General features: G+C 40.7%; 2 long non-coding RNA genes across 2 annotated transcripts; one reads left to right on the forward strand and one right to left on the reverse strand.

The window, feature by feature from the left end:
• Positions 1 to 1,118: 1,118 nt before the first annotated feature.
• Positions 1,119 to 12,555, reverse strand: LOC120302909. Its single transcript, XR_005555274.1, has 4 exons — positions 12,506 to 12,555; positions 5,610 to 5,790; positions 2,830 to 3,040; positions 1,119 to 1,820 (listed from the first exon to the last, which is right to left on the reverse strand). It is a non-coding gene; the product is annotated as an uncharacterized LOC120302909 (long non-coding RNA).
• Positions 12,556 to 18,784: 6,229 nt separating this feature from the next.
• Positions 18,785 to 25,057, forward strand: LOC120302884. Its single transcript, XR_005555259.1, has 3 exons — positions 18,785 to 19,000; positions 22,457 to 22,675; positions 23,769 to 25,057. It is a non-coding gene; the product is annotated as an uncharacterized LOC120302884 (long non-coding RNA).
• The last annotated feature ends 413 nt before the right edge of the window (positions 25,058 to 25,470 follow it).

The following is a 25,470-nucleotide window of genomic DNA, read 5'->3' on the forward strand; positions in this document are numbered from 1 at the left end:
TAAAAATTCCCACCACTGTGAGTGCTAGCATTGTACAATATGCACTTTTTTTAAAAAAAATGTTTTAAATCATGATCTCTTGCTCAACTCCTAAAGACCTCTTATACTACAGAACCCCAGCTGGAAAAAGTCTGGTTAATGGAATGAGTTGAAAGTAAGCAGAATGAAATTTAAGAAAAGAAGTACAAAGTCCTTCACTGAACAAACAAAAACCAAATGCACAGCTATAGGCTGATGATGCCTGATGATAATGAAAAAGACAAATTGACTGCAGACTGAATATGAGCTTGCAGGATGAGGTGGCTACAAAAATGCATTTTTAGCTTTCCTCAAACACAAGAACAACTTCTAAATACTACTGTGAATAATAAGTCCCTTTTAATTCAGTTTTGGTGAGAACCCACCTTGAGTATTGAGTTCAATTCAGGCATACCAGTTTAAAAAGTGTCCTGTACTCAAGTGATTGTGATTTACGTTTTTTGCTGGAAACTGGCGGTTATTTTGGGCAAAACTGCTCTATACCAAACAATGGGTTCAGTTAATGACAGCAGTAGTTGCGTAACAACTGCAGCTTTTGTTAACAAACACATTTACTTAATGGTTCATTTATTTGGGTATTGTTTCTTCTTATGGTGTGGTTATCTGGTTCTCTTCTCTCCTTATGTGGGTGATGACTGCCAACAAGGATATGCTCTGAGTTGGTTGTTTCATTCCTTGATTTTGGTTCTTTAAATGTGGAAAGGCCTTATCTCCATGTGTCTTTTGATGGCTGATTTGTCTGAATGCCAAGCTTGCCAGAATTCTCTGTAGTTTTTGGATTCAGCTTGGTCTACAACAGTGGTTTTCAACCTTTTTAATGCCGCGACCCCCAACCGGTCGTAAGTCGAGGACTACTCAACTGGTGCAGCACTGTTTGCAGAATGGGACTTTAGGCAGGCTCAGCAGGGCAGAGACAGCCTGGACAATTCCTATTGGCTTTTGAAAGCCAACAGAATTAGACTCTATTCAAGAGAGTCTATTCTATTGGCTTCCAAAAGCCAATAGAATAAAAGAGAATAGCACAGCTAAGGAAAAGGGGGAAAAAATGGCAGACTGCGTTGTTTGGCGACCCCCGTGAAATGGTCGTTCGACCCCAAATGGGGTCCCAACCCACAGGTTGAGAGCCACTGGTCTACAATATCAAGAGTTTCCCAGTTGAAATTGTGGTTGAATTTGTCTATGTGTTGAGAGATTAGTGAATTTTTGTCATGTCTTCTGGCTCCTAATTGACTTTTGTCAATGCATTTGACCAGTCTTTACCTGTCTGTCCTATATACCTAGTGCCTATTTTATTCCTTATCTTAACCAGATGACTTCTGGTTTTAATTATTTGGTTACTGTGTCTTGGCTTCATTTAAGATATTTTGGAGTAATTTTGTTGATTTGTATGCTACAGTGATAATGAGAGATTGTAGTAGATAGTTGCTTGTCTTAGAAATGTTTTTGATGTATGGGAGAGCGATCCCTTTCACTGGTTTGAATGATTATGTTGTGACAGGTTGTATAGCTGGGCACTTAAATTTTTTTATTTATGAAATGAACCATTTGCATTGTGACAACTTCTCTCAGGTGTGTGTGTATCCATATCTCTGGGGTACAATATGTTTTTGAAGGAATTTATGATACGTTTATTCTTCATTCACAGGATCTGTCACTTTAAATTGTCTTCACTTGTCTTCAGGATTTAATATTTCTTATTTTCCACTCCAGGTATGGCTGCTAATGGTTTTTCATCTCTATGGAATGGGAAAACTAACTCCATTTCTGTGCCTCAAAGGAATCTGTAAACAACAATTGAGCATTCACCTGAAATTCACTTAAATTTTGTTAAACTGCTAACAGTGATCTCAACTGACAGAATGAAAGAGCAGCAAACGTAGTGAAGCAAGAACAGAAATTAAAGGGAACTGTCTGTAAATGGCCACTTGGAAGAGACCTGTAGAAGAGTTATAATTCCAAATGGAAGCAGACAGCTGAATTTTTGAAATGGGATTATATAGAACTTGAGATCATTATTTCCTCTTCTTTCCTTCCTTCCTTCCTTCCTTCCTTCCTTCCTTCCTTCCTTCCTTCCTTCCTTCCTTCCTTCCTTCCTTCCTTCTTTCTTTCTTTCTTTCTTTCTTTCTTTCTTTCTTTCTTTCTTTCTTTCTTTCTTTCTTTCTTTCTGTCTCTTCCTTCCTTCATTCCTTCCCTCCTTCCTTCCTTCTTTCCATCTACCTACCTACTTACACATGCAAGCATGCACACATATTTACATAGGGCTTAATTTAGTCAAAAGATCTTTAGCAGAGAGAACAGTAATTTCTTCACTTAATTAGATATGCTAGCATCAAAAGAAGAGGTCTCCACTGTAGGTCTGACGAGGCAAAGTTGAGCTAGATGGGAATTCATTTCAGCTACTATATGTGTCTTTGAAAATATAATTGTAAAGTTGGGGTACAGTAGTAAGATAACCAAAATTCAAACATGGATGCTACAATGGCAATATAACTTTACGGAATTAAGAATTGGGAGGAGGGGGCTGGATTTATTTTTAAAGTCTTCTACTTTTCTTGGTTTCTTACTTAAAGTCAGCAATTAAATGTGCATTTTTCAGTCCACCACTGTAAACTGTGTTATGTGGTATGAATTATTCTATGCAGCTAAAGGTGTGATTGGGAAATTATTGGACAGCCTTGTGATCAGTGTTTTAAATGGCTTCAGTTCAGCTTTTTATCCTCATTTCTCTCTTCCCTCCCTTCTCAAGGCAATTGCCCCACTTAAAGAATTACATTATCCTCATATACAAACCTGTAATTACAGTTCAGATGATGCTGATGTTCACTAAGAAACAGGAGGGAAAGAACATGATTCTGTGTGATCATTCTGTCCTGGACTCGCTCATCCATAACCTTGTGGCTCTATGGAAAGCCACCCAAGCAGTTAGCCTTTCTTGCCATTCAACAAAGGAGACAGCATTTAACCATCTAATCTTTATTGAATGCTGCAAGTTCTGGTAAATCTGTAAAAAAAAAACAAAAAAACAAGCAATAGTATATGATTACAACATGAATAACAACTAGACCCATGCTCCATAAAGGAAACCATGTGCTCCTAAGTATAACCTAAGTGACTTACTTATACTCTAGACCAGGGGTGTGAAACTCGTAATGTCACGTGACATGTCGCAACGTATCACGTCTTTTTTTCCATTGCCAGCAATGAAGTGGGCGCGGTTTCGGCATGACGCATCCAGCCTGCGGGCTGGCAGTTTGACACCCCTGCTCTAGGCCAAAAAATGTAACTGGTGTGTAAGGAGGATACGCTGCTCACCTGTAGTATCTCCAGATAGATCAAGATTGCAGCTGAAGCCCTGTGAGTGGCTTCTCTGAATGGAAGATAGAGGCTGGAAGGGCCTTACTTCCCTTCTCTTTCCCCTCAATGCTTTGTAACAGGAAGTGATGAGGCAGGAAAGGGGAAAGTATGTAATGATCCTGGAACACTTCCTGCCCCTATTTTAGCCAGTAAGGTCAGGGCTGCTAAACTTTACCTATAAGCTAGTGTGGGAAGTCAGCCCCCCAGAGAAGGAAATATTAAAAGGGCAGAATATATTTCCCTAAAGGATTTTAAAAGCAGAAACCAACCCTGCCCCCAAGTCTCTCTGTCCCAAGCAGAAACCAAGTCTGTAGAATTGCAGATGATAAACTTGTCAGAAAGACTGGAATCAGGAAACTAGGATTAGGAAGAAAGATCCCTAGAATCAACACCAAAAATCTAAGAGTCATCAGCCACAGCCCCAGGGAAGCAGGATATGACCCTTGAGACATAATAGGATTAACCTACCACCATCAGAATACCAGAAAGGCACACTCAGACTCAGATCAAATTTATACCATAGGAACAATTCCAAATAAAAAGCTCAAGAAGGTATAAAAACCCACTCCCTACATGTGCTCGCTCTCTTTTCTTCCAGGGCCATCTTTCTGTCTGGCTCTCCTCTCTAATAAACTGCAACCTTCTTTCTAAAGCAGTTGCCATGTTGTTTATTCCTGGCTTGGACTGAACCATGATGAAGACTTTTCCTTCAACACTAGCTAGCAGAAAGAAAATAACCAGAGCAGCAAATGAAACACATTCTATGAAAGAAAAGTAAAGGAACAGTAATAAAGGGTTATAGAAAAGGTGAAGGTTAAAGGAATCCTCCAGAATCTCACAACCACCAAGCAACTGCTTAAATCATATCTATTAACAAGGCAATACTAATTGTAGTATCTGCTACAATTAACCCTTCCCTGGATATGTAGGACTGCTTAGCTCAACAAAATGTTGGTGGCAGAAATATTGTGCAGGTGAGTGTGTTTCAGACTCCAAGAAAAGGAATTTGGGACTCGCATGTAACCCTTGAATTATGCTTGTCCAGCCTTGTTTATGGTAGATATAACAACTTTATCTCTAGTAGTAGTCAGCCAGTTTGCATTTAATTATAAATTGTCAGCTTGCTCAAGCATCTCATATTAGCAAATTTCTTGTTCTGTTCTTGTTTGGTTGTGCTGTCTCTGAAAACATCTCTCTAACCCAGTGGTTCTCAACCTGTGGGTCGGGACCCCATTTGGGGTCGAATGACCATTTCACGGGGGTCGCCAAACAAGGCTGTCCACCATTTTTCCCCCCTTTTCTTTGGCCACGCCCCTGGCACCCAGTAATGCATAAGTGGTTGGGGGTCACCACAACATGGGGAACTGTATTATGGGGTTGCGGCATTAGAAAGGTTGAGAACCACTGCTCTAACCCATGTTCATCTTTAGCCAAGCTAGCCAACATACCTAGATAGCATAACAACAGACCCAAGGCTTTCAAAATATAAAATGGGAACAAGCTTCCCCTCCTCCCTATATTTGGCCTTTGCTATTTCCTTATGTTCCTTCCATAGCCTGAATGTATTCTATCAGGTTTTACATTAATGTGCCTTAAAAACAAATATTCTCTCTGAATAGTCTCATTCCACAGGGTTTCAGGCTTTTGATAAATGTGAAAAAATTGAAGCTCACAGTTTCAGGTAGGGCAGGCACCAGAATTGAAGATAAAAGAAGGCACACGTACTCACATAAATGCATATTTTGCATACCCTAATTGAAATAATAGCTATATTTAAGTAGAAATAGAAGATATCTCCATCTAATGGAGAAGAATATGATGAAGTTAGTTGGAAACCTACTTAATATGCTACACCATTACTTGGATAATTCTTTCAAGTTTTCAAGAAGGGATTAGGTGAGTTTAAGAAAGAGTAATTTTTATAATAAAGCAATTGATCAGATTTAGCAATAAACTAGTGATTCCTAATGCCTTTTTAAGGCCAAAATTATGAAATAATGTGTGGCAAAGAACAGTTGATGAATATTGGATTGTGGATCATCTGAAGAATGAATGCAGGGAGAACTGTTTCATTTAGATGTCTCTCTGTAGCATTATGAAGAGTTTCTCAGAGTCATAGTGACTCTGTCAACAAGCTATCAAAAAAGTACTTTTGAATTTTTTTATATTGCTTTCTCTTATTCTAGGAAAAGATAATGAAAAAAGTCTAGCTTAACTGTGATTGAAAACTCTGGATTCATTCACGTTTGATGGATTAACTGTGGGTTCTCTTCTAGGCAGAATTTGGGGATGTGATGTGATATAATCAGGCTGGAATCACGGAGCAGTTGCTTCAAGTAAAAATTAACCCTCCTGTGGCCAGAATCAACTTCAAGAAAATGGATTTCAGCAGCCAACCTGGAAACAAAACAAAGTTTCTGAGATCATCCTTAAATAATGAGCACTCCTGAGCTTAGACAGACAATCAATCTCGTCCTCAGTTTAGCTTTTGGAGCAATGAATTATTTAATTCCTTTCCTCTCCTTCCCCCCTTCCGCTTTGGATGATGACCCATGCCTACCATTGTACAGAAGGAATAATAAAAGTGATTTCAGCACCAGAAGAAGTAATTATCTATAGTTATTTGTGCACAAACCTGGGAAGTCCCAGAACCTTATACAGTGTTGAGGGACAGATACACATTATCCCGCCCATTCCATGTACCCTATGAGCTAGGGCAGGGGTAGGCAACCTTGGCTCTTCTATGACTCGTGGATTTCAACTTCCAAAATTCCTGAGTCAGCATAGCTGGTTCAGGAATTCTGGGAGTTGAAGCCCACGAGTCGTAAAAGAGCCAAAGTTGCCTACCCCTGAGGTAAGGGTTTGAAGACCTCATTCAAGGGTTAGTGCTACATTAGCCATCCATAGCCATGCTTTTATATAGCTGGGTCTGGACCTCATACTATGAGATATGCAGCCAGATAGCAACTCTGCAGCTCCTGACATTTGTACCTCCACAAATTGCTGAATGTCTAGCTCAGTGGTTCTCAACCTTTTTAATGCCGTGACCCCAATCGGTCGTAAGTCGAGGACTACTCAACTGGTGCAGCACCGTTTGCAGAATGGGACTTTGCTCAGCAGGGCAGAGACAGCCTGGACAATTCCTATTGGCTTTTGAAAGCCAATAGAATTAGACTCTATTCAAGAGAGTCTATTCTATTGGCTTTCAAAAGCCAATAGAATAGACTAGCACAGCTAAGGGAAAGCCAATAGTATAGAGTAGCACAGCTAAGGAAAAGGGGGAAAAAATGGCGGACTGCGTTGTTTGGCGATCCCCGTGAAATGGTCGTTCGACCCCAAATGGGGTCCCGACCCACAGGTTGAGAACCACTGGTCTAGCTATAGCTTCTGATGATGGCTTGAATTGGATGTCACATGTAGTTACTACTGTGAAATGGAGCTCTGGCACCATAGAAGCAGTTTCACAATAGCAGTAGTCACAATAGAGCACAGTACTAAAATAAGAAATGAAGCAGAATGCACCAGAAGGTTCAGCACAATGTTATTTCAAATGAGAACTGAAGACCATTGGACAAAATAACAGCCAGTCTCTGTTCATTACAATGCCCATAAAAATTAGGCTTTATTTCTACTGCCCGTCTGCCTAATGACATCTAATCAAGAGACTACAAATGCTTTCTTTCTTAGCAATCCCTCTGCAAACAGCGCAGACCCAGAACTCTATTCAAATAGACAAAGTACAATTATGTGAGACTGACTTCATTGATTTCAGTTAGAATTCTGTGAATCATTACCTTCCATTCTTTTTTTTCTTCTCACATTTTTTTTATCCTGAGCATTTGGCAATGAATTTAATATAATCATATATCTTAAAGCAGTGGTTCTCAACCTTTTTAATGCCGTGACCCCAACCGGTCGTAAGTCGAGGACTACCCAACCGGTCGTAAGTCGAGGACTACCCAACCGATCGTAAGTCGAGGACTTTCCCTGCCCAGGAGTGCCGCGCATGTGTGGTACCACCCCCTGCGCCGGCCAAGGCGTAGCTGGCAAGCGGCAGAGATGGCGCAGGCTGACCACTGGCTGGGCCACCAACTGGCCCAGCCCAAGGGAGGTAAGGCACCCGCCGGGCCCCATGCACGCCAGCAACCTGCCCTGCCCCCACCGGCCTCCCACCTCCCACCCCTGGCCCTCTTTTACTTACATTTTTAGTAGTTGCTCAGCAGGGAGGGGTGGAAACTTCCAGACAGCTCGCCTTCGCTGCAGACAACTTGCAGCACCGTTTGCAGAATGGGACTTTTGGTGGGCTCAGCAGGGCAGAGACATCCTGGACAATTCCTATTGGCTTTTGAAAGCCAATAGAATTAGACTCTATTCAAGAGAGTCTATTCTATTGGCTTTCAAAAGCCAATAGAATAAAAGGGAGTAGCACAGCTAAGGAAAAGGGAAAAAAATGGCGGACTGCGTTGTTTGGCAACCCCCGTGAAATGGTCGTTCGACCCCAAATGGGGTCCTGACCCACAGGTTGAGAACCACTGTCTTAAAGGATTAGAGAGTTACAAAATTACCATTTTTTCCCTTTCAGTCTCAAAACAGTCTTAAAATGTATACTCTCACCTTGTCAACATGACATATACATCCAAATAATCAAAAGTGATTAATAAATATCAAAACATTTCCTTCCTTCCTTCCTTCCTTCCTTCCTTCCTTCCTTCCTTCCTTCCTTCCTTCCTTCCTTCCTCCCTCCCTCCCTCCCTCCCTCCCTCCCTCCCTCCCTCCCTCCCTCAATATTAGTACTATAATCAATAAATGTTTGCCGAACTCTACTATAATGATTAAAGCTTTCTATCTCAGTTGGGGTGTTTATTCAGACATGAAAACATATTCCTTTAATTTTTCCATTGCCAATCTTTTGGGAAAAGTATTGTGGAAATGTTTAAAATTTGACATATTCAATTCTTTCCACTGAGAGCATCTAGAACAGGGGTGTCAAACTCGATTTCATTGAGGGCCACATAAGAGTTGTGATTGAGAGTCAGGGTGGGCATGGCTGGGGTGGGCATGGCCACCTCAACATTGCTCGTGTCGGGAGGGGGGGTGCCTGTGGTGGCCCAGGCAGGGCTGGGAGGGATCCATTTTCTCCAGCCGAGGAGGGCGAGACCAGGGCGAGCACTATAGCCTTGTCCACCAGAGGAGCCTTGCTGTCTCTCTCAGGCCATGCAGAGGACCCCCATGATGCAGGCTGCCCAAAGCCCTGGCAGTGGAGGGCAAGTGCCCAATCCAGACTTTCCTAAGGGGGTGCCCGGCTGCACTTATCTCCTCCTCAAGGCTGCTGCTGATTGGCTCGCTCTCCTTGGCTAAGTTGCTCATGGTCTAATTCAGACTGGAAATATAGCAAAGAAAAATATTTTCCCCCACTATGCTTTGTCCTGTTTTCCCCGCTGGAAATGCTGTTTGCAACATACAAGGGGAGGATACGTTCACAATTCAAGAATACCAGTGTTAACTTGGATTGCCAATAAAGTCCTGTTTGTGACAAAAGAGAACACAAAATTGTTTTCTTTCTCCTTTGAGCCCAAGTCTCAATGGATCCAAGATTGAAGCAGAACTGCGTGAACTGGGGCATCTTCAACCAAGTTTCCTTTCCTTCCTTCCTTCCTTCCTTCCTTCCTTCCTTCCTTCCTTCCTTCCTTCCTTCCTTCCTTCCTTCCTTCCTTCCTTCCTTCCTTCCTTCCTTCCTCCTCCATCCCTCCCTCCCTCCGTTCCTTCCTTCTTCCCTCCCTCCCTCTCTCTCCCTCCCTCCCTCCCTCCCTCCATCCCTTCCTTTTCATCTCTTTCCTTCCTCTGTGCTCAGGAAGGGGTGATGGAAGGGGGAGAGATTGCCAGCGCTGCCAGTGTCCATGCTGCAGCTGGCCATTGCTATCCCACACAGGCGGGGCCGGTCCTGGTGAAAGGGAAGCCTTGTGGCTGCAAGGCTAGGTCAGCGAGGGGGCCATGGAGATGCTGGTGGGAGGGTGGTGGTGATACTAATCTACAACCTGGTTGTGTCCCTCAAAGCCAGAACTTGCTCAGCCTTAGATCCATGGGACAGCAAGGAGCTGCCCTACCGCCTCTGCCCCGCCCCCTGGGTGTGCGCACAGGAGATGGCCAGCACCGGCGTCCTGGGTGAAGTTAGCCTGTGGGGCAAGACAGCCAGCAGGGATGCTGGACTCTGCTTGCACGCGCGCCCAGCAGGTAGGCCAAGGGTGCCCGTCGCTGGTTCCAGGGCTGTCCCATGGATCTAAGCTGAGCATGTTCTGGCTTTGATGGCTGGCACCAGGTTGTAGATCAGTGCCCAGTCTGTCTGGGCTGGGCCGAGGTACCGTGAGCTGGTCCGCTGTTTTCAGAGCAGGTCCCCGGGCCAGACAGAACCACATGGTGGGCTGAATCCAGCCTGCAGGCCTTGTGTTTGACATGTCTGATCTAGAAGGTTAATTTAGTAAATTTTCTGTAATATATCTCTTCCTGGGATATCTTACATAAAGGTTTTTGGGAGGGAAGGAAGGTCCTTTGGGCAAAGCTGCCTTGGGTGTCTTTTTATAATCTTAAGTTAAAGGAAAAGGGGTTTTTGATAATGTTGCTCAGAGAGTCTCCAAGAAGCTGAAGAATTTAAAGGGGCATATTCAGGCACAGAGTAGCCTGTGGTAGCAAACTCTCTATAATATTCTGTTTGGAAGAAACCCGTCTTAACAAGATGTGCACAACAGGGAATTGCCTGCTTCCCCCTCTGCTTCTGTACTAGGATCAAGTAGCATTTATGATTTTTTTTTTCTCAAAAAATGTGAGCCTTCATTTAATTTATTTTTCCCCAACAATTTCTACATGGTGGGGCACAATACATCACCAAGAAGTCTCCATACTATCAGTACAGATAGACTGTAAAAAAGAAAAACATTTCACCATGAGAGAAGCAGGTTGTTGAAGAGCCCTCCAATATTGGTAACATAATTTTTTTATGGATTGCTTTGGCTACTGAGCATTTATGTTATGAAATCAATGTGCGTTAGGATTTCAGAATAACATTTTTAATCTACAGAGGGGAAGTGCTGTCCATTTTCTTTTTCTTTCCCCTTGCCAAGACAGCTGTCCTTTTGGTTAGAAATTTAGATTAAAATTCTTATTGCAGAGTGGGTTGACAGATACACAGATCAAAAGGTCAAACATCTAGTTGGCATTTTCATTCTGATGGTGGGACCACTCCTTGGAGAAAGTTATCAGGCAGACAAATGCGGGATTCAACATACTTTGGCTATCCATCATTGGAAAGAAGCACATACAGCTGGAGTATTGGATGAACTTAGATGCTTTTTGGATAGTGACCAGAGAACTTAGCATGGCTAAAGTAAATTTCTAAGATAAATGTTTTCAGGGAAATTAGGAACTTTAAAGCAACATACATTTAAACGTCTTGCCTGCCTAAAACACCAGATATGTTAGTACAATGGAATTGTCATCATTGAAAAAAAAAATCCATAATAACATACAAAATGGAATACTTCAATGGGATGGATTTTTTTTTCTCCTGTGACTAGAGGGCATATGGGCCACAGTCTTGGTCCATATTTTTATAGCCAGCTTGCTATGTAAATTATCTCAAAATGTGTACTGAGTTGCAAAACCAAGGTGACTAAAATATACACAGAAAAAGTGTTCTCTGGGCTAATAACAGGACTACCTTTAAGTATGACAGCCAAAAAGCTTTTCCATTAAAAATTACTTTTTTAAATACATGAGTATGTTGGTGGAAAATCAAACATACCATATTTTACAGTCAGCTTTTGAAGCCGATTTTTTCCATGCTTTTTCTATAAAGCTGAACCTGGTTTTAACTATTTGATTTCCTGTTCTCTTGTTTAGATCCCTCCAATAATGAGTTCCTTGGGGGGGGGGCAATAAAACAGAGGTCTGTCTCACTCTTGTGGCTCATTGTCATGGTTCCCCCCCCCCCAGATGAATCCTTGTTTTGGAGGAATCAAATCAAAAGCTGAAATCTGAATATGGAGTTCAACGTGGACATTTTGTCCAGAGATGTAGCTCAGTCATTTCTCTTTGAAAATACTCTTACCAAGCCCCAAAGAATGGATGTTGCACAGCATAGTGCAAAAGTGTAAGGATTCAGGTAGACAACTTCGGAGTAAAAACTCAAGAATTTATCCCGGCTCTAAGTCCTTAAGTCCTGTGTTTTCTCTGCATAAAAGCCTTGGTAGCAAGCAGACATGCTGCAAAAACTAGGCATTTTTGTTATTTTTGTTTCCTAATCCTTCACAAATAAGTTGAAGCAGACAATGGTTGTTTTCATTTCTGCTGATCAATAAAAGAACACAAAGAGCTTCAAACTGATCTGTTACTGGTGATGGAGCAACAAAATCACAAGAGGAATAAAGGTTCTACCGGTAGCATCCCAGATTCATCTTTTTAGTAAATGTTGTGTGAATTTGTCTGGTTATTTGCTAAAAAGCAGACAAACAAAACTGAGTGGTTGCTTTAAGGGAAAACCTCTGGGCTGTAAGATAGCATTATTCTTGTAAATCTCTTGCTTGCTGTGTTCATGAAATGATAGGAGGCTGGCATGTTTTGCCACTATTCTCTTTTTATCAATACATCTGTTCAAGAATGAAGAAGGGGGAGATAAACTCCAAATAATATGTACCTGCTTAAACTCTGTGTTAATGGGGAGAGGGAGGGAGGGAGGAAGACTAATGACTGTTGTATGTCTAGAAGCTGGAAGACAGATAAGGTCAAAATTCCTGCCAATTGGCAAACACACAACCCGACAACTCAGCAGAACTATAGTGATTCAGAAGCAAGAACCAGCTTTGCTCTGGTTTCATATACACCAGCCAGAAATATGGGCAATTCATTTCCCAAGCCTGCCAACACTGACATCGGAAAAATGAGTCTAAACTTGTGCAAAGCCCTCATGTAAGAGTGCCCAAATAGTATGTGGTTAACTTCCTTGTTCTGTAATTTGCTCAATTTTGCCAATAGGATCCCTGAAGTTTGGTCAGTCTCTTGACTATTTTTTTTTTGCACCAACCAGATCTTACTTGCTTTAGTACAAAAATGGCCCACTAACCTGTCCTCCTGATGTAGCCTCTCTTGTTGCCAGTCTGTTGCCGAAGCAGGCTGACGTTGGTTCTTGTATGTTCTTGTATGGTATTACAACACAAAACTTCCCATGTGGACTTTGTAGGGTTTGTGGAGATTAGCTGTCAGCCAGGCTATGGTTAGCACAGCAGCTCTGCTGTGGGACTGTCTGGTCATTGGGTTGTGTGTCTCCATAATAATTTCAGCTGGGTCTTCATGAAGCATTAACACCCAGCCAGCTATGTTCTTGTTTTTTGAGGATGGAATTGGAGACGGGATTATCAACCTCATAGAAGACTGAATGCATTCACTGCTGGTATTTCCATTGGTTAAGTCCAAATAAAACCAGCTAGTTTCTGTGAGCCTCAGCACTACTTAAGCTAATGAAATAACACTTTGCTGGAGCTACTTTGGGCAAAGGGACCTGATTGCTCTACTCTTTTGTGGGTTGTTGGTGGACTTAAAAGGGGTCACCTTGAGAAAAAAAAAAGAATAAGCCAGAAGGGAGAGGAAAAAGAAACCAGAAAACAGAATTTTGCTCACTATATTTTTTCTGTAAGTGGATCAAATGAGGGAGTCGGTGAAAAGAAACAGCTGCAGTGTATCTCCTTTTCAGTTGCTCAGGTTTTCATGTGGCCAACCAGCTCACTTCCTATTGCTCTTGCTGCCAGCTGTCTGGCTGTAAGACCCTGGATCTAGGTGGAGTAAACACCTCAGTCTCCTAGCCAGGAACCTAACAAGGAGGAGAAGTGTTGCTCTGCTGAGAGCTGAAGAAGTCTTTGGAGACCTCTGTGTGGAAGCCCCCTCCCTCCATCATGCATAGGGGCTTCCTTTAAGTGGGAGTCTGCTCTTCTGTTGGCTAGAAATAACATTTTTAAAGAAACCTAACATGATTTTAAGGCCATGGAAGAAGAGAAGTAACAATTCCAAACAACAGAGACTCCCAGTTTGGAGTTGGCTGGGGGCGTGGGAGAGAGATCTCTTCCCACCAAGCTGCTTTTTCCCAGCCCAGCCTTGGAGGAGAAGAATCCATTTGTGGAGAGGCAAGTTGCCTTCTTTCTAAGGGACAGATGTGAGCAGTTTTTGGCTAACTAGCAAGTGAACACTATATCCACAATGAAAATCCACTAGTAAAGTAGGGCAATATAAAATATATAACCAAGTGGTAGTTTGGTTATATGCACAACCCCATTCTGACCCATGTTCAGATCTGCATTTGGTGGTTTGCTTTCCTGTTGGTAAATAACACGGGTAGGAAGGGAAAGGATGGCAGGAAAGCCTCCAATCGCTGCCCATACCAGAAACTATTCTGCATTCGATTGTGTGAGGACAGCACAGTAACCATCTCAACACTGAGGAAAAAAGGGAGGCCAGACTTTTCTAGTCCGCTTTCTTTCCTCCTACTCAAGGACTAGAAAAAGCACATTAAAGTCCTCCTTTAAACTGGCTGCCAAATTAGTGATTTCAAGACTTTGGAAAGATTGCATGACTTTACCACCTAGAATAGAGGTCCCCAACCTTTTGGGCACCAGGGACCTGTTCCATGGAGAGAGTTTTTTCCATGGACTGGAGGGTGTGTGGTTTTGGATGCTGCCTGCATCCTGTGGATGGGGCTTTGCTTGTTTGTGCGGACCAGTTGCTGGCATGCCGCGGCCTGGTACTGGTCCACAGACCAGGGGCTGGGGACCCCTGGCCTAGAGGACTCCTATTCCCATTTTCATACTTCACACACCCAAAAGCAGGAGGAAATGGATGAATAATTTCAGCCTCATCTCTTCCAGGAAAGTCTTCCAATCAGAGGATGTCCTCCTGAAGCTTTGAGAAGGTCCAAAGGTTGAGTTTTGGCTTTGACCTTTCAAATATGGCCCATCCCTGGTCCAAAGAACATGCATGCAACCAACATATAGTGCAATCAATGCTATGTTTGTTATATCTTAGGAATCACAAATGTGGATGAGTACGTGGAGATATAGGAAATACAGGCAGTCTTCAATTTATGACTATTCATTTAACAACCATTCAAAGTTATGACAGTGCTGAAAAAAGCGACTTGTGGTTGTTTTACTTAAAACTCTCGCAGTGTTCCTGTGGTCATTTGATCAAAATTTGAGTGCAAACTGGCATGTGTTTACAATTGTTGCAGCATCCCATCAACAGGGTGGGGTGGGGAAGCTGGATTTGCTTAATAACCATGTGTTTCTCATAAACACAGCAAAAAGGTAGTAAAATCGGGGGGGGGGAAGCACTTAATGACCGCATCACTTAGTGATGGAAGTTCTGGTCTAATTGTAGTCATAAATTGTATATTTGTAAATATAGATGTCCCTGGCAATTTTGGGGCTCCTGCCACTCCAGTCTGCTGGGTTGTTGTTTCCTAAAAGGCACAATTAAATGAATTTCTAAAAAAATCATGGAAACCTCTTTTATGCTGATAAGAATTTAATCTCTGCCACAGGACAAACTCCATTTACAGTTTTTTAAAAAAAGCAAAAAGCAAAAGTGCAGCAGTCATATTCCACTGTTCTGCATGTGGACTACAGTGTACCTGCCTCAGGGATTATGATTATTTGGAGGTCCCTATATTATATTTGTTTTTCCTTTACTGTATCAATAAGGAGTGCGGGGTATTTTAGTTCTCTGCTAATTAACATTGGAGGCCTGGATGCTTGTTTCTCTTCAACCTAGATGGTGGGTCAAGCAGTGTTCTCAGTAAAGATTCTACAAGAATAAAAAGACAAGTATAAAACAGTGCTGCAGGTGAGTCAGCAGAAGAATCTATTCAAAAATATCTACGGCATGGGCAGTTCCTGAAAAAAAAAGGCTTTCTCTGTGATCAGGAATTAATGAATTGTGTTCCTTTGCATGTATTTCTACCAGGATGTTCAAACGGTTTACGGTGGGACATGACTTAGCTGCACAGCTATTTATCTATCTTAATCAACTTTGCCCATGCTTTTTTTTATTTTGCTGCTTAATTGTCCAGAGTGCTATATAGCCCTGAGACTTCCAGTGGTCTTCCATTCACATTATAACCAGATGTGACCCTGTTTAGGTTTTTGAGATCACAGTTGTCTAAGCATGATTTCATTATTGTGCATCATTTGACAGGGTTGCTGCTATGTGGTTCATAGTGCTTTACTTGTGTGCAAAGAGACAGAGGTAACCCCCCCCCAAAAAAACCTCCAGTCCTAATTTAAAAAAAATTACTTGTCTGAAATCCCACAGAGTTTGAAATCTCATCGAGGTAGAAAATATTTTAATAAAAATTAAGACATATTTTCTCTGATGATTTGGCTTGTTTACTTGGTTCTCAGATATTGTACTCTATAATCCCAAGCCTAAGGATTCAGAAATATGCAAAGTGAGTACAATCCACCGTATTTCCCTAACAACTACACACGGGATCGCAGCCTCAGTCAGGCATTGCATATCCACCTTTTGGTGTTAACCTTATTGTAAATTCAATAATACCGATCTCGTTCCATGCAGCAGCTACCTCCTCATGAATCAAAGCGCCAGAGCCTCATTAAAAAGCATGGTTTTCATCTTGCAGAATGTTAACAGGAAGGGAGCCATACCTACTTCCCTTTAGCTTCAGGGGAGTTGGGAATACATGGCGTGCCTTTATGATTTGAATGTGGCAACAGGTAAATTAGCTGGTAACCCCAAGGTAACTAAGATCCAAGCCATGGTAGGCAATATGGATGATCAGCAACAGTTTGAATGGTATCCAGAAATATACTTGGTAACATGTGCAGCAAAACTGAAGAAAGGATGCTGTTCTGTTCAATTGGCTTTCACCTGTCTGCATATGGTTAACTAATTTCTCTGTTGACTGAAACTTCAAATAGATTTTGAAGGGAGCTCCATGCAGAACACATTACAGTGGTGTGAGATGGTGAGGCCAGAGCTACAATTAGTTTTCTCATGTCTCTTAGCTGCTGTCTAGAGCAGTGGTTCTCAACCTGTGGGTCGGGACCCCATTTGGGGTCGAACGACCATTTCACGGGGGTCGCCAAACAACGCAGTCCGCCATTTTTTCCCCTTTTCCTTAGCTGTGCTACTCCCTTTTATTCTATTGGCTTTTGAAAGCCAATAGAATAGACTCTCTTGAATAGAGTCTAATTCTATTGGCTTTCAAAAGCCAATAGGAATTGTCCAGGCTGTCTCTGCCCTGCTGAGCCCGCCAAAAGTCCCATTCTGCAAACGGTGCTGCACCAGTTGAGTAGTCCTCGACTTACGACCAGTTGAGTAGTTCTCAACTTACGACCGGTTGGGGGTCGCAGCATTAAAAAGGTTGAGAACCACTGGTCTAGAGGTTGTCTGGATTTGGGAAAGCTCAGATATGGGAGCCTTATTATAGGAATGTGTTTGGACTTCACTACTGGGTAATGATACCTGGCTGACTTTGAGTTTGAAAGCTAAGCAGGATTGGATTTGGTTAATACCTTGCTAGGAGACCTCCAAGGAATATCAGGGTTGTCGGTTATGATACTAAAGAAAAAAATTCAGAACAATCAAATTGCAAACTATTTGCATACTGTCATCATTATATACCGTATTTTCCCCAAAGTAAGATCTAACCTGAAAATAAGCCCTAGCTTGATTTTGGGGGGTAGGCCTAATATAAGCCCTACCCCCAAAATAAGCCCTAGTTTTAGGGTGAGGTGCATGCCTAAAAATCAAGCTGGGCTCGACACACATGGGGAGGTAAGGACAGGATGGCACGCAGGGAGAGGACGCCGGCAGCAAGTACGGGGTCCAGGCAACTGACAACGGCAGCTTGAAGCATGCCCTGCGCTTCGGCAACGTTCCCCGGAATCAACATCTGCCTCTCCTCTCCAGCCCACTTCTTCTGCGGCATCCCCCTGCCTGCATTTCACAATCAGAGGCCTTTCTAGAAGGCCTCTGCAGCCAAGAACCCAGCTATGGATTCAATCCATAACTTGGTTCTCAGCTGTGAATGTTTTCCGGAAAGGCCTCTGACTGCAAAATGCAGGCCGGAGCTCCATTCTCAGCTATGGAATGAAACTGCTCCTTTGCCCACAGAAGAAGTGGGCTGGCTGGGCGGGGCTGTTGGTGCCACTGCAGAACCTGGGAAAAATCAAGATATAAACCGAAAGTAAGAAGAAACTGCTAAAATATTTATTTAAATGCTGTCCAGCTTTGTGTAAAATCCCACTTGTTTTTTAGTTCATGATTAGTATACTTTATTGAATTATTTCTGTATTACGTAATAATGTGGTAATGAAATAGTGTTTTTGAAAGGTTTCCTAAAAATCCTTTAACCTAACAGTATCAGCCAGAAGGTTCATCGCTTTGGCCATTTTTTAGATTGCTTTCTGCTTTTCTATATTAACAGCCTTTCTCACACATAGCCCAGTGGAAAACAACATACACCATACTTACTTTCATCTGATAAATGCTGGTGTAGTTTTGTAAGCAGCTCTTTATGATGTTTTGCTACTGGGTAAAATTGATTAAGCCATAGGGCATGAATCTGAAAATTGAAGTCATGGTTTTGTTCACCGTGGATTTTATAACTTTCCATACTGAAATGTACTTTAAAGCAGTCTGCTTAAAAGTATTCTGAGGCCAGTGAGAACCACTAGAAGTCCTTCAGCCTGGAAGAAAGATTAATAGAAAGACAAGAAGGAAGGGTTTTCATTTGAGAAATGAAATTAAAATGAGTTATTATCGGTTATCTCCTTTGTGGCTCACTAATCTTTTTTTTATTAAAAGATTATTTGGAGATAAATGCCAGGGAATGTTTAAGTCCCTATCTTTGTGCTAAAGGTAAAGACTCCCTAAAGTCAAGATTAATACCAAAGGGCTATGTGGATACACATACATTCTTTTTGACAATAATAAGAAATGCTTTGCTATTGCTTTCAATGTACCTGCATATGGAAGCTGTTTAAGATAGATAAGAACAACATGGATTTCAGAGGAGAAATCTCCTTTATTTAAATCCATTCTTGTGACTGATTCTAAAAGGAGCACAATGTTATCCCAGTTCACACCAATGAATGTTTTCCTAATGGTATTGCACAATGAGTGACTATTACCAGTCTTAACCAATGGAGTCCTTACAGTATAACAGAAATAAATAAATTAGCAAGAAGCCTGGCTACAGGTGGATTCTCTCACTTCCACAAGGGCAGCTGATAAAGCCTCAGGGTCATCAGTTTTGTTTTTTTTTCCTGAAGGTGCACTAGTCAAAGTAGCTTGGTTGCTGGGTTTAGTCCTAATGATGCATAATTTCTGATGCAGCTGCTTGCTGGGCACTGAGAGAAATTTAAATAATTGCTAGTAGTAATATGCCAAACATTTCAAATTCAACATGTTTTAAGCTCAAAACATCTCATATTGAGTTTGGAGAGCTTGTTTTAAGATTGAAATGGCTGGCATTCCAAATATTCTGAGCTATTTTGAGCTTAGAAAACTTCCAGAAAAGTCAGGATATCATCAGAGAACTTTTCAGGTAAGAAACAAAATGTTTTGAATGCAAAGCAGAGCTGTTGCTTGTGCTAGATCCAGTTGTGCAATACTGCTTAGAGTGCTAACACCTCTTTTAGAAATATCTTTCAGGGATCATTTTGCCTAAGACCCTTTCAAATTGGTCTTAATTCTGTTCCCTAATTGGGTGTGTTTAGTTTAATGAAAAACAGGACTTGAGGTGATATAACAGCAGTGTTCCAATATCTAAGGATCTGCCACAAAGAAGAGGGGGTCAATCTATTCTCCAATGCACCTGAGGGCTGGACAAGAAATAATGGATGGAAATTAATCAAGGAGAGATCTAACCTGGAAGTAAGAACTAAGAAGAAATTTGTAATAGTAGCAAATAGTAGTATAAAAAGACATTTCCTAACAGTGAGTACAATAAACCAGTGGAATGGCATGCCTCCAGAAATTGTGGGTGCTCTATCACTGAGGATTTTTTAAAACAGACTGGACAGTCATCTGTCTGAAATGGCATAGGTCTCGTATTTCAGCAGGGGATTGGACTAGAAGATCTCCAAGGTTCCTTCCAACTGTGAACCAAGTTGTCCATAAAGTGCATGTATGGTGTCAAGATGGTGTCTGTAATTATACAGTCAAACTCTGTCCCATTTGTTGCCTGGCCAAGGCCTCCATCTTAATTTTTTTAAGCCTCTGTAGATAAACAATAACACAAAACAGTTTGCTGCCATTCATACAAAAACAATGAGAGAAAATATATGAGGAAATAGGGAAATTTGTAATAATGTATTAATTTACCAATACTCCTATATCCTTTGTTTAAATTAGATGAGAAGTCATTTGAAATGCATTGTCTCAGCTTAACATCTTTCCTCCAGTTGGTCATGTTCCATTGCTTCCTTTCTTCCTTTCTCTTTCCCTTATAAGTTGAACATCTCTGATTGTAAGGCAGGGTCAGCAATTGTATAGATACAGGATCTATTGAACTTTGTGACAGTTTTGATCCTTGTTGAATACCTGGACCAGTCCCTTGGCAAGATTTCAGAAGTGGCTTACCCTTGCCTCCTTTTGAGGGCTGAACAAGAGTGACTTGCTCAAGGCCAAACAGATGGCTTTGTGCCTCAGGTGGGACAAACCTCAGCATCTTTTGATTTCTAGCCTGATGCCTTAACCACTATACCAAACTAGTTCTAAACCAGGGGTGTCAAACTGTCGGTCCACGGGCCAGATGCGTCATGGCAAAACCGTGCCCACCCCATTACCGGCAATGGAAAAAAAGTTGCGATATGTCACAACACGTCATGTGACGTGGTGACTTTGACACCCGTTCTAAACAGTAATTGAACTACAACTAACAGTTAATGTTATTTTTTTATCCTATCTTGAGTTCATTTTTTCCCCTATCAGCTTACTTCATACTGACTAAGGATATAGCAACAGGGATAAAGACTAGCATTGACCTTTAATGGGTGGGATAAGATTGTTTCTGTTTATACCAACCAGGCCTATGGAAGCCAAACAGTAATCACTCTAATCAAATGGAGAGAACAGATTTCAGCAGATTTTCACAGAGGCTAATTTATCTTCATCATCACCATCTTCATATAATAATTAAATGAGGTTTTGCTTCTAGTTGTGCTAAGCAATGCTTCAGCAAAAACTGTGGTTGTGGCCAGTGGTGGGATTCAAATATGTGAACAACTGGTTCTCTATGTGGATGTCACTTCCGGAAGTCCATTCTGGGCCTGGGCAACAAAAAATTAGCTACCAGTTCTGCCGAAGTGGTGCAAACTGGCTGAACCCCACTACTGCTTGTGGCTCTCACATACAGGCTAGCTTTATATTTGAGCCTGTAGTTTATTTGGTCATGTTTAATTTTAATAACCATCTTTCTCCAGGAGCTTGTGTTTTGACAACAACAGAGTTTATCTGGTTCTATTTTTTTTTCACTCAACACAAAACAGAGATTTTCTTGTCATTCTACACAGTACTGCTTGGGAAACTCTAGCTGAGGAAACTAATCTCCATAAATATGAAATTGTCAAGAGCTGGAAAAACACAAGTGGTAATATATCAGCTCAAAAGACCTGGGGGATTATTTTTAGCTTAGCATTCACACAGATATCTTTCTGAAAGGTCAGTGAAATAGCAACTCAAGTAAAGACAATGAATGAGATGTAAGAAATACAGGCAGGAATTCAAAAAGGGGAAGAATCAATTGTAAGAGGGAAGATTGGAGCAGAATGGGCCAACTCAGTGCAGCCAACTCACCATGGACAACTCATCACGGGACAACTCGTTGCAGGACAATTTAACAATTCAATTTAAGTATTTAAAATAATTTTAAAAATTATTCTATTTTTTGTTATTCTCATTTCATTTTGTCCCTCTTTTTGCATCCTTTCTTTAAAGATTCTATTCCACCATTTCTTCAGTATTAGTGTAACTCTTATCCGAATTGGCCACATCCTGTTGACCATGGCAAGTTGGTGGCAGCGAGTTGGCTATGGTGATTTGGCCCACAACAAATTGGCCATGTCAAGTTGTCCTAGACCCAAATTGGTGTGAGGAGGAAAATCTTCTTTGGGAATCTAGATTTGTGCTCCAAATTTACTAAAAGAATTTGTGCATACTCTGTGGCATTATTCAGAGCCAAGTACATCACTGACATTCTTCTTAAATGAATGATTCTACAACTTTTGCAAACAGCTCCAAGCCTTTTCTGGATTAGAAATTCTTATCTTTTTAGCCTTTATTTTTTATTTATTTATTTAGCCAACTTGTCTAGTGTAACATGAAGGAAGGAGACAATGCAGTCACTGGCTTAAAATGTAAATGAGGAAACACATTGGCTTTTATAAATGCCTCAGAACGGTTTATAAACAAGTTCCACTAGATTATGCATTATAGCTATAGCCAGTCCATGTTTTCCTGCACTGGCACTAATTATATTCCTAACCCTGACTCTGTGACAGATGGGTTTTCCTTAGGCTGAGGCTGTGAATGTTCCTCAGATTTGGCCTTTTACCTCAACTTCCCTAACCCTTACCTTGCCAGGTCCCTCCTATATTTTCAGGAAGGAAAGAAATACCTTGCATTGTCACGCTTTGATTGACAGTTCCCACATCTACTCCTTGAAACATGTCCATTCATATCTGCACTCCCTAGTATGTGTGTGTGTGTGTGTGTGTATGGATGAGTCAAACAACTACAATCAATATGCATGTTAATGACATAGTAAAGTAATGTTTTCACACATCACAGTGGCCCAAAACAAAGTTAACTGCATTACGGCTTGGTGTGTTGCATGAATCTAACCATTCTGGTTCTTTACAGCTTACCATATTACTCATTAATCCAATCAATTGTTATTTATTTCATGTGCTGCTGAGATCCTGCCATTCTTGCTGTGTTAACGAAATCTGTTATTTGCACCAAAACTCTGTGGAATTACTTTTTTCTTTCTTTCTTGAAGGTTGAAGTGATTACCTTTGATTCTTCTAATATGCTATGCAGCATGGAATTGAAAGAAACATAGAACTGCAGAAGTAAACACAGCTTGGATAATTATGGTGATTTTTCCATTATAGCAGCATAAAAAAATTACAATCAGTCTTGTGGTGGGGAAAAAAGCTAGAATCTCTCCACCCCATAGCCAATGTACTGCTATTGGAGCACCTGCAGTATTTCTCATGTAAGTGGCAGTTAATAAGATCTTGTTTTCCTAAGGTAAGAAATGAAACAAGTATGAGCCAGTAATGACATTCGATAGCTTCATGTTGAGGTACGTGCTGAAATAAATATATTATAAGGCAATCCAAGGCATATTAGAAAGGTTTCAAAATATTTATTAAGAAACACGCTTGAAATGTTGCCCTTTTAACATGGAAATAGAAAATTTGCCTGTATTAAGTTATGGATTGCTTTGAACTCGACATTGCTTTTAGAGAATTGATCAGAATACAGGTAGTCCTCAACTTACAACCATAATGGAGCCCAGAATTTCTATCGTAAGTCATGATGACTGTAAGTCGAGGCACCCATGTGACTAGACCTGATTTTACGACTTTTTTGCAACAGTTGTTAAGCAAATACCATGGTTGTTAAATGAATGTGGCAGTTATTAAGCAAACACCTTGGTCGTTAAGCAAATCAATATATTCCTATGGATTTTTTTTTTTTTTTGGCTGGAAATGCCAAAAAAGGTTGTGGTCATGTAAATGAGGAATGCTACAACTGGGCATAAAGGTGAGTCAATTCTTAAGTGCTCAAAATGCAGTTATGTGTCCGTGGGCAGATAGGCAACTATCAGAACTCTGGGATCTGATAGCTTTTTGTTGTAACTTTGAATGGCTGCTAATCAATTGGTCGAGGAGTATCTATAGTGGAAATCGTGATTTAAAAAAAATGTGTTAAGAAGGAAACAAGAAGAGTTTCTGTAAGACTATTTAAGCTTCTTTGGTAACAAAAGAAAAAAAAACAACAACACCAAACAACTACCAAATCACAAAATTCTCTGTGCAGAAACATTCTGTTGTGATCCATTCCCTATTTCAGATGGGTGCAGCCATCTAAAGAGCTGCTATTTTTCAGCGTCGAGATAATCCAAGAATCTGCCAGTTCAGTCAGGATGGTCCTACCTCTTAATGGCTCTGTTTCTTTACTCTAATTAGCCATCCTTTGTTTATTCTGTTTCTTTTGCCTTTTTACTTCACAAACACAATCTTTAAAATATAGAGTTTTAAGAATAAAAAAGGAAGAGTGACAAGTGGTTTTCTTTCTGGCAGGTGATGCTCAGGAGAAGAGGAGATAAAGTTGGGGTAAAGTAAAGACATAACCACACATCCTGTGGTAAAACAGGAGCTGGTAATAAGGGCGAAGCCATGTGTGATGGTACATATTTCTTTGGTTTGAAGAATAGAAATATGGCAACTATGCATATTCTGAAGAACAGAAACTATGCAATTATTTATCATCTCTTAGAAAAGGTCATAATGTAAGTAAAAATGGAAAGTGTAAAAAGTGAGTTTCAAAAATTGAGAAGACAAAGACATTATCAGCCTACATGCTTAACAAACTTATAATGGATAAAGAGGAATTGAAGATGGAAGATGCTTTTGTTTTTCTATGCTTAAAATAGCTAGATGAACCATGTGCTAGAGAAATAAAGTTGAAATTAATCTTAAGGAAGAAGGGAATGACAAAGAATACTTTAACGCAAATCAAGATCACAGTTAAAACTGGTCTTTCAAGGGCAAATATGCCTCTTTAAAGTCAGCTCTGAAAAAAGAAAAAAAACAGTGGCCTTTAAATTATGACCCTGGAGATACAGAATATCATGGGCTGCAAGAAGAATTGAACTTGCAGTCCTGAATCGAACAAAGATTTATTGTTTCTTGAATTCAGATAAAATATTGATACAGTGGATTTTCAAGATTAATTTTCAATTGAAGGCATAACTTTCCCTTTTAGCTAATTATTTAGTGCAGGGGTAGGCAACCTTGGCTCTTTTATGACTCGTGGACTTCAATTCCCAGAATTCCTGAGCCAGCCATGGAGTTGATGTCCATGAGTCATAAAAGAGCCGAGGTTGCCTACCCTTGATCCAGTGGATAAACGGGAAAAAAACTCGTGGAAGATTATTTCAATATATGACTACTGTGGTAAGATTTTTATACGAACATAGGCAGAAAGACTTGGCACTCCCCACCATGGAGGAATGGTTGATGAAGAGAATTGGCCAAGATGGACAAACTGACTTCTTTGATTAGAACAAGATCATTTATTGACATCCATCAATGACTAGAAACCACTTATGGACTTTTTGCAGAAAAAAAATGATTTTGGTTGACTTATGTTTTTGATGACTAGAAAGAATAGGTTATAAAAAGGGAAATGTGATGCAATCTTAGAGAGGTTTGATCAGAATTGTATAGTTTAACTGCTGAGAAGAAGATTGGAATCTGTTCTTTTATATTTGTGTGTTTTCTGTTCTGTTCTTTTCTCCTTCTTTGTCTTTCTTTTTTCATCTTTCACATTTATAGGTAGTCCTCAACTTATGACCACAATTGAGTCCAACATTTCTGTTGCTAAGTGAAACATTTGTTGTGAATTTTGCCCCATTTTATGATCTTTCTTGCCACAGTTGTTAAGTGAATCACTGCAGTTGTTAAATTAGTAACATGGTTGTTAAGTGAATCTGGTTTCCCTATTGATTTTGCTTGTCAGAAGGTTGCAACAGCTGATCACGTGACCCTGGGACACTGCAACCATCGTAAATAAGAACCAGTTGAAGCATCTGAATTTAGATCACATGACTGTGTGGGTACTGCAACGGTCATAAGTGTGAAAAATGGTCCTAAGGCACTTTTTTCAGTGCTGTTGTAACTTTAAATGGTCACTAAATGAACTGTTGTAAGTTGAGGACTACCTGCACTATATCTTTGTTTAATGTATTTCTTATTCTTGCACATACTGATGATGTTATCC

Source organism: Crotalus tigris, unplaced genomic scaffold (assembly GCF_016545835.1).
Source record: "Crotalus tigris isolate CLP2741 ecotype Arizona unplaced genomic scaffold, ASM1654583v1 scf7180000024439.5362192, whole genome shotgun sequence".
NCBI classification, from domain to species: domain Eukaryota; kingdom Metazoa; phylum Chordata; class Lepidosauria; order Squamata; family Viperidae; genus Crotalus; species Crotalus tigris.